Source organism: Sciurus vulgaris (genome assembly GCF_902686455.1).
Source record: "Sciurus vulgaris genome assembly, contig: HiC_scaffold_580_arrow_ctg1, whole genome shotgun sequence".
NCBI lineage: Eukaryota > Metazoa > Chordata > Mammalia > Rodentia > Sciuridae > Sciurus > Sciurus vulgaris.
This window is the reverse complement of record NW_027632443.1, coordinates 994,670-1,009,313: the sequence shown is the minus strand read 5'-3', so window position 1 is coordinate 1,009,313 and position 14,644 is coordinate 994,670. Positions and strand designations below refer to the sequence as shown.

Below are 14,644 nucleotides of genomic sequence, written 5' to 3'. Positions count from 1 at the left end.
GCTCAGGTACCAAGATCTGTAGTGGACTTTTAAAAAGCAAGTTCTGAAACATCTTTAATTTATTAACTGATGAAATATAAGTGAATTTCTATTGAAACAGTATGAAGTCAGTCAAATAAGAACCATGCTTTCACATGGATGTTAACCTAATGGAGTCACTAATATTGGGGTAAAATATAATTTTTGTTCATTTAAAAAATTTTAAAATGATTGAGTTATTAATAGACAGTGTTGTATAGAAGTTAGTTTATGAAAATTCATAATTATTGTACTCAATCTTATCTTATTTTTGATTCCTTATCCCTGGATCTCTCCTGATGCTCCTTCACATGGTATATTTTATTACCCCTGACTCCCATGCTTGGCAATTAATTCAATACCAATCAACAACCAAACACAACCAAAATGTGTTGATACAGTTTTTACAGTTGGAGTCTTAAAATCAAAAAAACTTTCACAGAATATGTAATGCCAGGTTATCCTACTTGTAAATGGATCCTTATAAAATGATATTATAGAGTAGTAGGTCACTACTTTTTTGTATTATAAAACTTTACATTATTTTTCTCCATTATATTCACACAAATCAATATTTTTGTTCATTCAGTATCTTCATGCTGTTTTAGCCAGATAATCATTGGGCATAGATTTATCCTCCCATATTTACCAATTTGATACCTTCACAATCATATTTGCTCTTGACTTTCACATTTTTAAATGAATTACAAAGCTGATGTGTTACTGATAAAAGATCTTTTATTCAGTGTCCATGATAAATGATAGAACATCCAGAAGAATCCATTGAAGATAAATGAGAATGAAGTAGTCTACACTATGATGAAAATTAAAAGTAATGTTAAAAACATGTGAACACAAGAAGACATGGAGAATTTAGAGTAGTTTTAAATTAAATAAAACTCTTTTCATTAGACAGACTGGGTCCAATTTTAGAATCCAATAGAATGAGAAATATGGGCTTGACAACAACAGAATTCCTAAGAAAAAATAGGTGTGTGGTGAGGTTGGTTGTTTTCTTGTTTTTCCCAATGTGGAAGTGGTGAGGAAGAGTGTCAGAAGAGATGAGTGACTATGAAGATATAGCAGACTTTCACCAGCAGCAGGGAAAATTCAACTGCTAAGAGTGTATGGATGTATGTGATGTTCTCAAACCCACACCTACAATCTTAGACCTTCTACCTAGACTTCTATGCATTATAAATAGTATTCATGAGATATATTCTTTACTTTTTCTATGAGTCAAGAATGGTGCTGACCATGACTTTCTGGTACTGCCACATCCTTACCATTGAGTGATTTAGTAATGCAGTCTCCATAGATGCATAAAAGGATTTTATTTTTTAATCAACTGTATGTCTAATTTTGGTAATACATGTAATATATAAATGTTCAAGTTAATGATAGAAAATCCAATGTATAAATAGTGTCATCTTAGATGATGTATTTTAGCAATGCTGCAGTATTGCCAACATTAGATAGGTCCTTAATCTATTTGATGTATTAAACAGGTCATAGTACACAGCTTAGGCTCTAGTGATAGCACTTCTCATATTGGCCCTGATGGTGTACTGAGTTCTTCTCAGTAGAGAGTAAGAAGTGAATTTGTTAACTGATAGCCTTGCTCAATTTTGTTTGTTGTTTTTTCTGGTACATATTTTATTTTTAGCCATTATCAGTAACTTTTGGAGAGTTGAGTTTCTAAGAGAAACTCTCCAAGGATTTAGACCATAAAGAAAAGGCAATAGTGATGCATTTCTTCTTCAGCCTGCAATGAAGTCAAAGGTGTGTGTTGGCAAGTTTCAAGGGTCTAACAAAATGAGCAACTGCTTTCTAAAAAGGAAGAGGCAGCATTTCCAGTTAGTAGAAGAATGAAGAAAGAGAGAGGGATAAAAGAACAAAAGAAGTAACAAAAAAGGGAAGATGGAGAAAGGTTTTTATTTCCCCCTAGATCCTGTGTTCTTCCTGAGGATTCAGTTTTTCTATAGAGTAAAGAAAACATTTAGAGGATGCAGATATTCTCTCTTTGACATTGGGATCAGGGCACCTAAACAGTCATTTGTGTATCTGTCAATTTATTTTATTAGTACTCTAATAGGGGAAATGAACAATGTTATCAATTTTCTAATTCCAGTAGATTTCTTTCAATCTTAATTAGACTAAAATATATTCAATGATCTTATAATCTTGTCAAAAGGTATTCTTGTGTCGGGTATAAATTAAAAAGGAACAATAAAATAAAAATTTGAAATAAAAAAGAAAGTGTCACTTGAAAATATGGAAATCACTGAACAAAAAATCTAAACACTTTAAAACTGGTTGTACAGGTTTAAGTATAATGTCATATAGAATTTATAAAATCATTCATAAATAATATTACTTTGTTTTGAACTCTAAGATAAACAGTAGGAACCATATTCAATATCAAAAATGGCACACTGTTTTACCATAATGTCTAAAATGATGAAATACTCTGTGTTTTATATGAACTGTAATAAATAGTGTTTGTAAATATATAGTTTTACTCTAAAGAAATTGCTTCCATGAGATAAGATAATTTGTCAGTGATGGTAAAAGCAAATTGCAGCTAATTTTAATATTCCAAATTATGGTTCAGATTTCTGAGTACAATCTGACATTTCCAACAAAAATTTCCAAAACAATCTTCTATTTTCAATGAACTTTTAGGCTTCTTTGTTTTCTAATGATCATTTGGAGAGGCCTGGAGAGAAATGTTTTCTTCAGACACCTTTGATGAAATCAATACATACCCAGATTCTACTGAGTATAGGCTGAGATATGTCCATCCCTTAAAACCTTTCATATCCATGTGGGTACATACAAAGCAGACACATTAAGTTGACACATGGAAGGTACATATTAATATCTCCCATAATATTCAAATTATTAGTACAAATTGACATTATTTGACATTTAAAAAATTTACACAATAATTACATTGTTGCAGGCTGGGGAAAAATAGCATGAGGACTTTTATTCTTAAATTGCAACTCAGAGCAGAGAAGCAGGTGGAAATGACAGGTGTCCTAAATTCTGTAATTGATGATTAATGGAATGGTATGGAAGAAAATATTTTATTCAGGAGCATTATTCTTTCTAGACAACCATGGTTGGACAATATCCCAGACAGCTAAATACAGCACCTTTTCATGCTCAAAACATTAGAAAAAATAGGGGTAGTAGAAACATACCTTATCATTGTAAATGCTATCCATGCTATATCCATGACCAACATCATTCTAAATGGAGAAAAACTGGAAACAAGGCAGGGATGCCCACTTTCACCAGTTCTATTCAACATCCTCCATGAAACTCTAGTCAGAGAAATTAGACCAAAAAATTAAAGGTATGCAAATGGGAAAAGAACTTAAATATCTCTATTTGCTGATGACATGATTCTGTATTTACATGAGCCAAAAAATTCCACCAGAAATCTTCTAGAACTCATAAATGAATTCAACAAAGTGGGAAGATGTAAGATCAATGTTCATAAATCTATTCATTTTTATTCATAAGTGATTAATCCTCTGAAAGAGAAATTAGGAAAACTACCCCATTCACTATAGCCTCAAAAAATATTACTTGGGAATGATTAAAACAAATAAGGTGGAATACCTCTACATTGAGACCTATGGAACACTAAAGAAAGAAATTCAAGTAAACCTTAGAAGATGGAAAGATCTCCCATGCTTATGGGTAGACAGAATTAATATTATCAAAATGGACATACTACCAAAAGTATTATACATATTCAATGCAATTTGAAAATCTCAATGACATAAAACAGAAATAGAGAAAGCAATCATGAAATTCATTTGAAAGAATAAGAGACACAAAATCGATAAAGCAATCCTTAGCAAGAATTCCTAAGTAGGTGGTATTACAGTACAAGACCTCTAACTTAGCTACAGAGCAATAGTAACAAAAATGGCATGGTATTGCCACCAAAATAGACAAATAGACCAATGGTACAGAATAGAAGACACAGAGAAAAACCCACATAAATAGATTTTCCTAGACAAAGATCCCAAAAATATACAATGGAGAAAAGATAGCCTCTTCACCAAATGATGCTGGGAAAACTGGAAATCTGCAGCAAAATGAAATTAAACCCGTATCTCTCACCCTGCACAAAACTCAACTCAAAATGGATGGAGGACTCAGGAATTAGACGAGAGACCCTGCATCTAATAGAAGAAAATGTAGTCCCTATCTTCATCATGTCAGCTTAGGACCAGACTTCTTTAACACATCTCCCAAAGCAAAAGGAATAAAAGCAGGAATCAATAATTGAGATAGATTCAAATTAAAAAGCAATTTCTCAGCATAGAAAATAGTCAACAATGTGAAAACAGAGCCTACAGTGTGGGAGAAAATCTTCATCAAACACACTTGAGATAGAGCACTAATCTTCAGAATTATAATGAAAGCAAAAAACCTTACACCAAGAATACAAATAACCATTTAATTAATGGACTAAGGAAATGAGCAGACACCTCACAGGAGATCTACAAGCAATCAACAGATATATGAAAAAATGTTCAACATCCTTAGTAATAAGAAAAATGCAAATCAAAACTATCCTAATATTTTATCTCACCCCAATTAGAATGGCAATTGTCAATAATACAAGCAATAATAAGTGTTGGCCAGGATGTGGGAAAAAGGGTACACTTATACCTTGCTGACAGGGTTGCAAAGTGGTGTGATCACTCTGAGTAACAGCATGGAGATTTCTCAGAAGCTTGGAATGGAACCATCATTTGTTCCAATTATGCCACTTCTTTTTCCTATACCCAAAGGACTTAAAATCAGCATACTACAGTGATACAATGACATCATTTTTTATACCAGCTCAATTCACTATAACTAGATTGTGCAACCAAACCACACACCCTTCAGTAAATGTGTGGGGAAGAAACTTAGGTATACATACACAGTGGAATATTATTCAGCCATAAAGAAGAATAAAATTATGGCATTTGAAGGTAAATGGATGCATTTGGAGAATATCATGCTAAGTGAGTTTAGTCAATCCAAAATATCTAAAGGCCAAATGATTTCTCTGAGGTGTGAATGATGATAAATTTCAGGTTTGGGAGAGGGGCAAGAATGGAGAAAAGATGGACTATACAGAAAAAATTAATGGTGGCAGGGAGTTGGGGTAAGGAAAAGTAATACATGTAAGATATTGCAAATGGTGTGAGTCTACTTCCTATAAAACCTGAGAAATGGTCATTGTATCTCATTTGTGTACAATAAGTTGAAATGTAAAAAAAAGAAAAGAAATGAAAACAATGCAAAAAAATGTGAAATATTTTATGGTCAATACCTGGCATTGGCAAATATTATTTTGACTTTTTATTTTTATGCATCTTTTTCACATGATCAGAGCTAACTGCAAGAAAGTTTTTAAATGTAACTCACTTTTTTGCCAGGGTTGAATTGAAATAACTAACAGCCTCTTCTCCATTAAAATTTGCAAACACAGTCATCCATAGCATGTATTGACATAATAAATATTGCTCTATATTAGAAGTAGGAATTGCTTATTATTCATGCAGATGGAAATCATGAATGTTCATTTAAGAATTCATGTATTAGAGTCTTACTTTGTTGGTAGGAATAGAAAAACACCCATGAACACCTAACAAGAACCATATATTTTATATTTAAAAATTTAGACATGATCAAACTCTAAAACATTCTTGCTAAGCACAGTGGTGCATGCCTGTAATCCCAGCAGCTTGTGAGACTGCAGGAGTATGATCTTGAGTTCAAAGCCAGTCTCAGCTAAAGTGAGGTAGTAAGCAACTCAGTCAGACCCTGTCTCTACATAAAATAAAATAGAGCTGAAGATGTAGCTCAGTGGCCAAATACCCTCGAGTTCTGACACCATTACTCCCCCAAAGAATGTTATTTAGGTGTGTGCACAAGTGGTGGGCTGATGTGGGCAGTGTATCACAAGAGAAACATACAAACACCTGTGAGCTATATGAGAACATGAGCAAGCAGACATCTTGATTTGCCAGAAAGGTGTGAATATACTTAGAAATGCAAGAGACTAATAATGATAGAATCTTCAAAACTGAACTTCACACACCCAAAGAATGCACTGCACCAATAATTTTATAGGTAATATATTTACAATTACTTCTTCATAGATCCATCTGCATTCGGTCTTTTCTCTTATTTCTCAATATATCACATACTCATGAGTTCTCTATGAATGTAAATCACATGGAGTTTATTCATACAGGAGTAAAACTAATTATTTTGTAAGATGGAAAATATCAGACTTTATTTTGCAATATAAAGGAAAACAGGATACATATGAAAGACACAAAACACTGATTCTCCATGATGGCCAAAGTGAGAAGAAATTTGGCTCTTTATGGGAATATACAGTGGCTGTCAACATGGACATTAACAATACATTCATTATTCTTGTGAGACAGAAGCATTGTTCAGTGGTGTTAGATGGAATATTTTTCCATAGTGAACAGATAGGAGTCAACCCTAATATTCTAAATCATGGTTCATATTTTTTAGGAGAATCTGATATTCACAAAAATGTTTCTGAGTATATCTGCTATTTCCAAGAATGTTTTTGGCTTATGTAATTTTTTTTTTATATTTCCATCTTCCTTCACCTTCCATAAAATTAATACACTTTGAAATATTTGTATGATCATCAGAGGCATGCAAACCTCATACATCTATTTAAATGCATGTGTATCCATATGATACACACATCAAACACATACAAAAAAAAGGTAGGGAAAGACACATTTACATTTACTGTAATTGTTCAATTGATCATACACAAGTTCATATTATTAGGCTCTCAGGAAAAAAAAAAAAAAAAAAAAGAAAAACCAGACAAATAGTAACCATTATAAAGAATCTTAATTTTAACTAAGTTAAAATTTAGTGACCATATGCAGGTGGAATGATGTTTCCTCCATTGTATAATTCATAATTCATGGACTGGGATTGAAGAAAAATTAGTCATTATTGATATAGAACTTTTTAGGCATCACTGAGTTAATAGTAATCAAGTCAGCAGGAAAATTAAATGTGATGAAATGTACATATATTTGTATGGTCATGCCTGGCATTGTTGAATGTCACCTCTATACATTTACCAGTGCATAAAATTGAATCATATTATGAGAGTCATGTACAAAAGAGTTTGATAAATAATGTATTAGTATGTGCAGTTCAAAAGGAGATATCTCACAGTCTTTGCTCCCCTTACATATGGCACATTATGCAAATACCATGCATAACATGAATTGACCCAATAAATATATCTTGGCATTAAATAATTAATTTTTCTATGTTCATATATGAATAAACTATCAGTGAAACTTCACATAGTGTACTGTCAAAACAATGGGATACAAATTAGAGGAAGTTAAACTACATGTATATATGATATATAGAACTATGTTACTGCCTTGCATGGGTTAAAAAATCAAATAAAATATTAATAAATATTCAAACATATTAGAAATTGGAATCATTTTATTTTGTGCGCATGCAGAAATAGTGCATGTTCACGGAATATGCCACATATCAGACACTTGCTGTATATAAATGGACAGAAAAATGTATATAAACCCGAAGGAAAATTCACATCTCTTTCTTTTATTTACTTTCTCAGAGAAGTTGACTATGGAGAAAGTGAACATGAGATGAAGTATGAACATGATATAAACTGAGGGGATGAAATTATTATTATAAGAGCTACATATGAATACCTGTGAACAATATGAAAGAATGAATGTGCAGAAAATACATTAAGTTCTGAGGAGGATATGAGTGTACTAGCAGCTTCAAATAGGCTCAAAGTAGTACAAATTTCAAGAGCTGGACTGACACACTCATTCAAGAAAAACAAAACATCCATGTATTTTCATGGTCAATATGCTCAAACTTATTTCTGTGTAGATTCATCTGCACTCCCTACATTAATCTCTCATTTCCTGATAGATTTCCACATTGAATATATAAATGTTCAAGGCTCAGTTTCTTATTAAAAACTATAGTCTACATCCTTTCTTTTCAGAATATTCTAGAAGACAAATTGAGCTCAAAATAATCAATGATTTTATGACTGTACATCATTTTTAAATTATGGATCGACTTCCATAGTTCTGTATACTTCTATAAATATCAGATAAAAATATCCAATTCCAGTAATATCCAATCACAAAACTATTATTATACCATGTTTTACATTTACTTTAGAAATTCAAATGTGGGCCTGGGAGCGCCGGCGCTGGCGAGCGGCGGAGGCCGGCCTGGCGGCGGCCATGGACACCTTCGTGTGGACCAGCGGCTTCCTGGAGATCAATGAGACCCTGGTGATCCAGCAGCGCGGGGTGCGAATCTACGACGGCGAAGAGAAGTTAAAATTTGATGCTGGAACCCTCCTTCTTAGTACACACCGACTGATTTGGAGAGATCAGAAAAATCATGAGTGCTGCATGGCCATTCCTCTGTCCCACATTGTATTCATTGAGGAACAGGCAGCTGGAATTGGGAAGAGTGCCAAAATAGTGGTTCATCTGCATCCAGCTCATCCAACCAAAGAACCTGGCCCATTCCAGAGTAGTAAAAACTCCTACATCAAACTCTCCTTCAAAGAACATGGCCAGATTGAGTTTTACAGGCATTTATCAGAGGAAATGACCAGAGAAGATGGGAGAATATACCAGTTTCTCAGTCGATAAAAACAAATAGAGGACCCCAGCCAGGAAGAGTAAGAGCTGTGGGAATTGTAGGTATTGAAAGGAAACTGGAAGAAAAAAAGAAAAGAAACTGACAAAAACATTTCTGAGGCCTTTGAAGACCTGAGCAAGCTAATGATCAAGGCTAAAGAAATGGTGGAGTTATCAAAATCAATTGCTAATAAAATTAAAGAGAAGCAGGGTGACATCACAGAAGATGAGACCATCAGGTTTAAGTCCTACTTGCTGAGCATGGGAATAGCTAACCCAGTCAACAGGGAAACCTACGGCTCAGGGACATAGTACCACATGCAGCTGGCTAAACAGCTGGCTGGAATATTACAGGTGCCTTTAGAGGAACGAGGGGGAATAATGTCACTCACAGAGGTGTACTGTTTAGTAAACCGGGCTCGAGGAATGGAATTGCTCTCACCAGAAGATTTAGTGAATGCATACAAGATGCTGGAAGCACTGAAATTACCTGTCAGGCTCCGGGTTTTTGAGAGTGGTGTCATGGTAATTGAGCTTCAGTCTCACAAGGAAGAGGAAATGGTGGCCTCGGCCCTGGAGACAGTTTCAGAAAAAGGATCCCTAACATCAGAAGAGTTTGCTAAGCTCGTGGGAATGTCTGTCCTTCTGGCCAAAGAGAGGTTGCTGCTTGCAGAGAAGATGGGTCATCTTTGCCGAGATGACTCAGTAGAAGGCTTGCGGTTTTACCCAAATTTATTTATGACACAGAGCGAAAGGTTTTGTATTTGAAATACTTTCTGTCCATACTTATATCTGGTAGGCTGTATGACACTGAGCTAAGAGATCAACCCCGATAAACTGAAAATTTATTAGAATGATAAAAATCTTTTAATCTCTCCCTAAATATTATGGTTCTGGAAACTTATTTAGGATACATAAAGGAAAATACAGAAAACAAATGCTAATATGAATTTCAAATCATGCTATAGTTGAGCAGAATTTAACTTGAAGTAAAGTAGGTTTTAATTTGGTTCCCAAAAGTAACCATTTAGTAAAGAAGGGAATTTAAGTCCTTGAAGGAGGAAAAAGAGAAGTTGCATGTTTGCGTAGGTTAGATTATTAATTTGGTATGACTAAAATTCACTGAATTATGAATGTTTTCCTCTGTGTCTGATGTACCCATTTTGGGGGTTTTCTTGAAGGAAGACATAGCTACAGTGTAGTATAAGAACCTGACAACACTGGAACAAAATACCAAGCTGCAGTATGCCCCATAAGGCTCTTCCTTAGGGCTTTTCAAAGCAGTCATGGGCATGTCTTCAATGGACCAAATAAAACACCTTTAAAAAAGGAGAGTCCTGGGAATGTGGCTCTGTGGTAGAGCACTTGCCTGGCATGTATGAGGCTCTGGCTTAAAGCCCTAGCACAGCAAAATTTTTTTTTTTATTTTTTAAAAGGAGAAAATTTTATTTGACTTCCATTTATATTTTGAGTAGTTTTTTTTTTTTTTTTTTAAAGTGGTGATTTCAGGGCTGACATTTAAAGAATGCTGCTGTGTCATTTTGTTTAAAAAATGCTGTGGATTTTGAAACTGAATTAAAGAGCTGTGTAGACATGCCCAGAGTTAAACTATTACAAATTTGGGAGGTAGATGGCTTAGGAATTCCCTGGAATTGTTCCATGGGTGGAAGGGCAGTGGGAACCTTTAGCTAATTTCACAGGAACCTTAGTGCTCTTTTACCTGGAAGCCAAGGATGGGGACAGAAAGTGGAAGAGTAATATGCCTCCTTCTCCTCCCTTAAGGAATTTTAACACTGAACTTTAAAAAAAATATTTATATCATATTCCAGAAATATTTTTTTCTTCTTTGTCCTATGCATTATAAATTGTGTGAACTGTCTTGGTAAAAGGTATTACCAAGATAACAATAACTGGCTACTGTTGCCTGTAGAGTGCTTGAATCTTAAAGTAGACTGCCTGACTTCATGTGTTACTGCTCTACAGCGTGCAGCATATCAGCATTACCTCCAACTCAGGGACCCCACAGGACAGGAGACCCTTTTCTGAGACTGAGTTGGACACAGAAGAGTAGTGATGATTTTGGCCAATTCTCCAGAGGGGATAGTGTATGAATGGGAAAAACCCTTGGCACCAGGAGGAGGGGTGCCCAGGTGCACACTGCAGGACTTTCCCACTGGATGAGATAGAAGCCACTGCAGATGCCCCCTTGGGAGGTGCCGAGGTCCTCAGCCACAGATAAGGGGATTCCCAACCCCTGATCCCGTTCTGAAAAGTGTCTGTTGCTGCTTGTTCTCCAGTGTCATGGGAATGCTGTGGCCAAGGCATCCTGCTTTAGTCTTTGTTTTCCAAACCTGTCACTGACTCTTCATTGTGGTGACAGATCCCCTAATTACCTCATTGCTCAGCCTCAGGTTTATTTTGGGAGTAATTCAGTGTCTGGCCACCCAAGTCTTTTAGGGGGTTAGTTGGACCATAAGGTAAACTTGTTTGTACATCTTCCCTCTGGGTTGCACTTACTCTGTCACATGGCTCTGGCAGACTCGTGTGTACACACACATGCACACACATACACACACACCACGGTATCTCTTCTCGCTAGGGTTCTTAAAATTAGCAAAGATAAATAATAATCTGTTTCACATGTTGGAGTATTTGCAGATAAGGTTGTTGGAGCTGCTGGATCTAGTTCTAATAGTTGGGTTTCATTACAGCAAGCCTACATAATTCAACATGTTTATTTACTTTAATGTGACAATAGATGAACAAAAGTGGAACAATCTGAGTTGTTTAAAGTGAACTAAAGAGGAAGAAAAGTGACATGAATATACTTTTCAGATGTCACACTAACTAAACAATAAGTGCAGTTGATTTTATTATTTTTAAAGTGGGCATTCTTCACTTTCCAGACCTCCATTTGTATTATTATTTTTTGACAAATGAGGTGTTATTTTGTATTTTATTGTTAGACGTTATATTTAGATACAACTAAGCAGGCCCTAAGTGCAAAAAAGTTCTGCCTTGGTGCTAATCACTGTTATAATTATTTTTGTTTTCCTAACTTTGCTCATAGGGGCACAAATCTCTTTGTAGCTTTATGGTAATGGACTATTTCTAGTCACTTCCTGTCAAGAAAATTTTTTTACATTCTATAAGTGAAGGTTGTTTTCAAGGTTAAATGATTGGTATTAATGTACATACAGTAAAATGATTGCAAAATATTAAAATGACTTTCTTAACTTGGTGTTCTTTTATAAATACTCTGTGAAAAACATGTGAAAATGATAAACTTTTAGTCATACCAAGCCAGTATGTTAAGAATTTTTTCTTTTAGATTTTTTAATTAAGCTTTACTTATAAATATTTATGACTTCAAGATTTTAGTATTTTAGTTATCTTTTATGTTGTTTGATTCATTCTGTTATTTTTTTCCCTTCCCCCCACCCCTCCCACCCCTCTTTACCCTCCATACAGTAGTTCCTTCCTCCATACTTGCCCCCCTCCCTAACCCTAACTCTAACCCTTCCCTCCCCCCCATTATGTGTCATCCTCCACTTATTAGCGATATCATTCGTCCTTTGGCTTTTTGAGATTGGCTTATCTCACTTAGCATGATATTCTCCAATTTCATCCATTTGCCTGCAAATGTCATAATTTTATCATTCTTTATGGCTGAGTAATATTCCATAGTATATATATACCACAGTTTCTTTATCCACTCATCAATTGAAGGGCATCTAGGTTGGTTCCACAGTCTGGCTATTGTGAATTGAGCAGCTATGAACATTGATGTGGCTGCATTTCTGTAGTATGCAGATTTTAAGTCTTTGGGTATAGGCCAAGGAGTGGGATAGCTGGGTCAAATGGTGGTTCCATTCCAAGTTTTCTAAGGAATCTCCACACTGCTTTCCATAGTGGCTGCACTAATTTGCAGCCCCACCAGCAGTGTATGAGTGTACCTTTCTCCCCACATCCTCGCCAACACCTGTTGTTGCTCGTATTCTTGATAATCGCCATTCTAATTGGGGTGAGATGGAATCTTAGGGTGGTTTTGATTTGCATTTCTCTTATTACTAGAGATGTTGAACATTTTTCCATATGTTTGTTGATTGCTTGTAGATCTTCTTCTGTGAAGTGTCTATTCATTTCCTTAGCCCATTTGTTGACTGGACTGTTTGAATTCTTGGAGTAGAGTTTTTTGAGTTCTTTATAGATTCTGGAGATTAGTGCTCTATCTGAAGTATGATTGGCAAAGATATTCTCCCACTCTGTAGGCTCTTTCTTCGCATTGCTGATAGTTTCCTTTGCTGAGAGAAAGCTTTTTAGTTTGAATCTATCCCAGTGGTTGATTCTAGCTTTTATTTCTTGTGCTATGGGAGTCCTGTTAAGGAAGTCTGGTCCTAGACCAACAAGGTGAAGATTTGGACCTACTTTTTCTTCTATAATCTGCAGGGTCTCTGGTCTGATTCCGAGGTCCTTAATCCATTTTGAGTTTAGTTTCATGCATGGTGAGAGATATGGGTTTAGTTTCATTCTGTTGCATATGGATTTCCAATTCTCCCAGCACCATTTGTTGAAGAGACTATCTTTTCTCCATTGCATATTTTTGGCCCCTTTGTCTAGTATGAGAAAATTGTATTTATTTGGGTTTGTGTCCGTGTCCTCTATTCTGTACCATTGATCTACCTTTCTATTTTGGTACCAATACCATTCCGTTTTTGTTACTATTGCTTTGTAGTATAGTTGAAGATCTGGTATTGCAATACCCCCTGTTTCACTCTTCCTGCTAAGGATTGCTTTAGCTATTCTGGGTTTCTTATTCTTCCAGATGAATTTCATAATTGCCTGCTCTATTTCTGTAAGGTACGTCATTGGGATTTTAATTGGAATTGCATTGAATTTGTATAGCACTTTAGGTAGTATGGCCATTTTGACAATATTAATTCTTCCTATCCAAGAACATGGAAGATCTTTCCATCTTCTAAGGTGTTCTTTAATTTCTTTCTTTAGTGTTGTATAGTTCTCATTGTAGAGGTCTTTCACCTCTTTTGTGAGATTGATTCCCAAGTATTTTATTTTTTCGAGGCTATTGTGAATGGGGTAGTTTTCCTAATTTCTCTTTCTGAAGATTCATCACTTATGTATAAAAATGCGTTGGATTTATGGGCATTGATCTTGTAACCTGCTACTTTACTGAAATCACTTATGAGTTCTAAGAGTTTTCTGGTGGAATTTCCAGGTTCCTCTAAATATATAATCATGTCATCAGCGAACAGGGATAGTTTGAGTTCTTCTTTTCCAATTTGTATCCCTTTAATTTCTTTGGTTTGTCTAATTGCTCTGGCCAGAGTCTCAAGAACGATGTTGAATAGAAGTGGTGAAAGAGGGCATCCCTGCCTTGTTCCAGTTTTCAGGGGGAATGCTTTCAGTTTTTCACCATTTAGAATGATATTAGCCATGGGCTTAGCATAAATGGCCTTTACAATATTAAGGAATGTTCCCACTATCCCTATTTTTTCTAGTGTTTTGAGCATGAAGGGGAGCTATATTTTATCAAATGCTTTTTCTGCATCTATTGAAATAATCATGTGATTCTTGACTTTAAGTCTATTAATATGGTGAATTACGTTTATTGATTTCCTGATGTTGAACCAACCTTGCATCCCTGGGATGAAACCCACTTGATCATGGTGCACTATCTTTTTAATATGTTTTTGTATGTTATTTGCTAAAATTTTGTTGAGAATTTTTGCGTCGATGTTCATTAAGGATATTGGTCTGAAATTTTCTTTCCTTGATGAGTCTCTGTCTGGTTTAGGTATCAGTGTGATATTGGCTTCATAGAATGAGTTTGGGAGGGTTCCCTCCTCTTCTATTTTATG

The 14,644-nt window shown here is 35.2% G+C and overlaps 1 pseudogene across 1 annotated transcript; it reads left to right on the top strand.

Moving 5' to 3' along the window:
- Window positions 1–8,311: 8,311 nt before the first annotated feature.
- On the top strand, window positions 8,312–11,712 carry LOC306652785 (vacuolar protein-sorting-associated protein 36-like; annotated as a pseudogene). The gene has a single exon. The product of its transcript is annotated as a vacuolar protein-sorting-associated protein 36-like (transcript).
- Window positions 11,713–14,644: the final 2,932 nt, after the last annotated feature.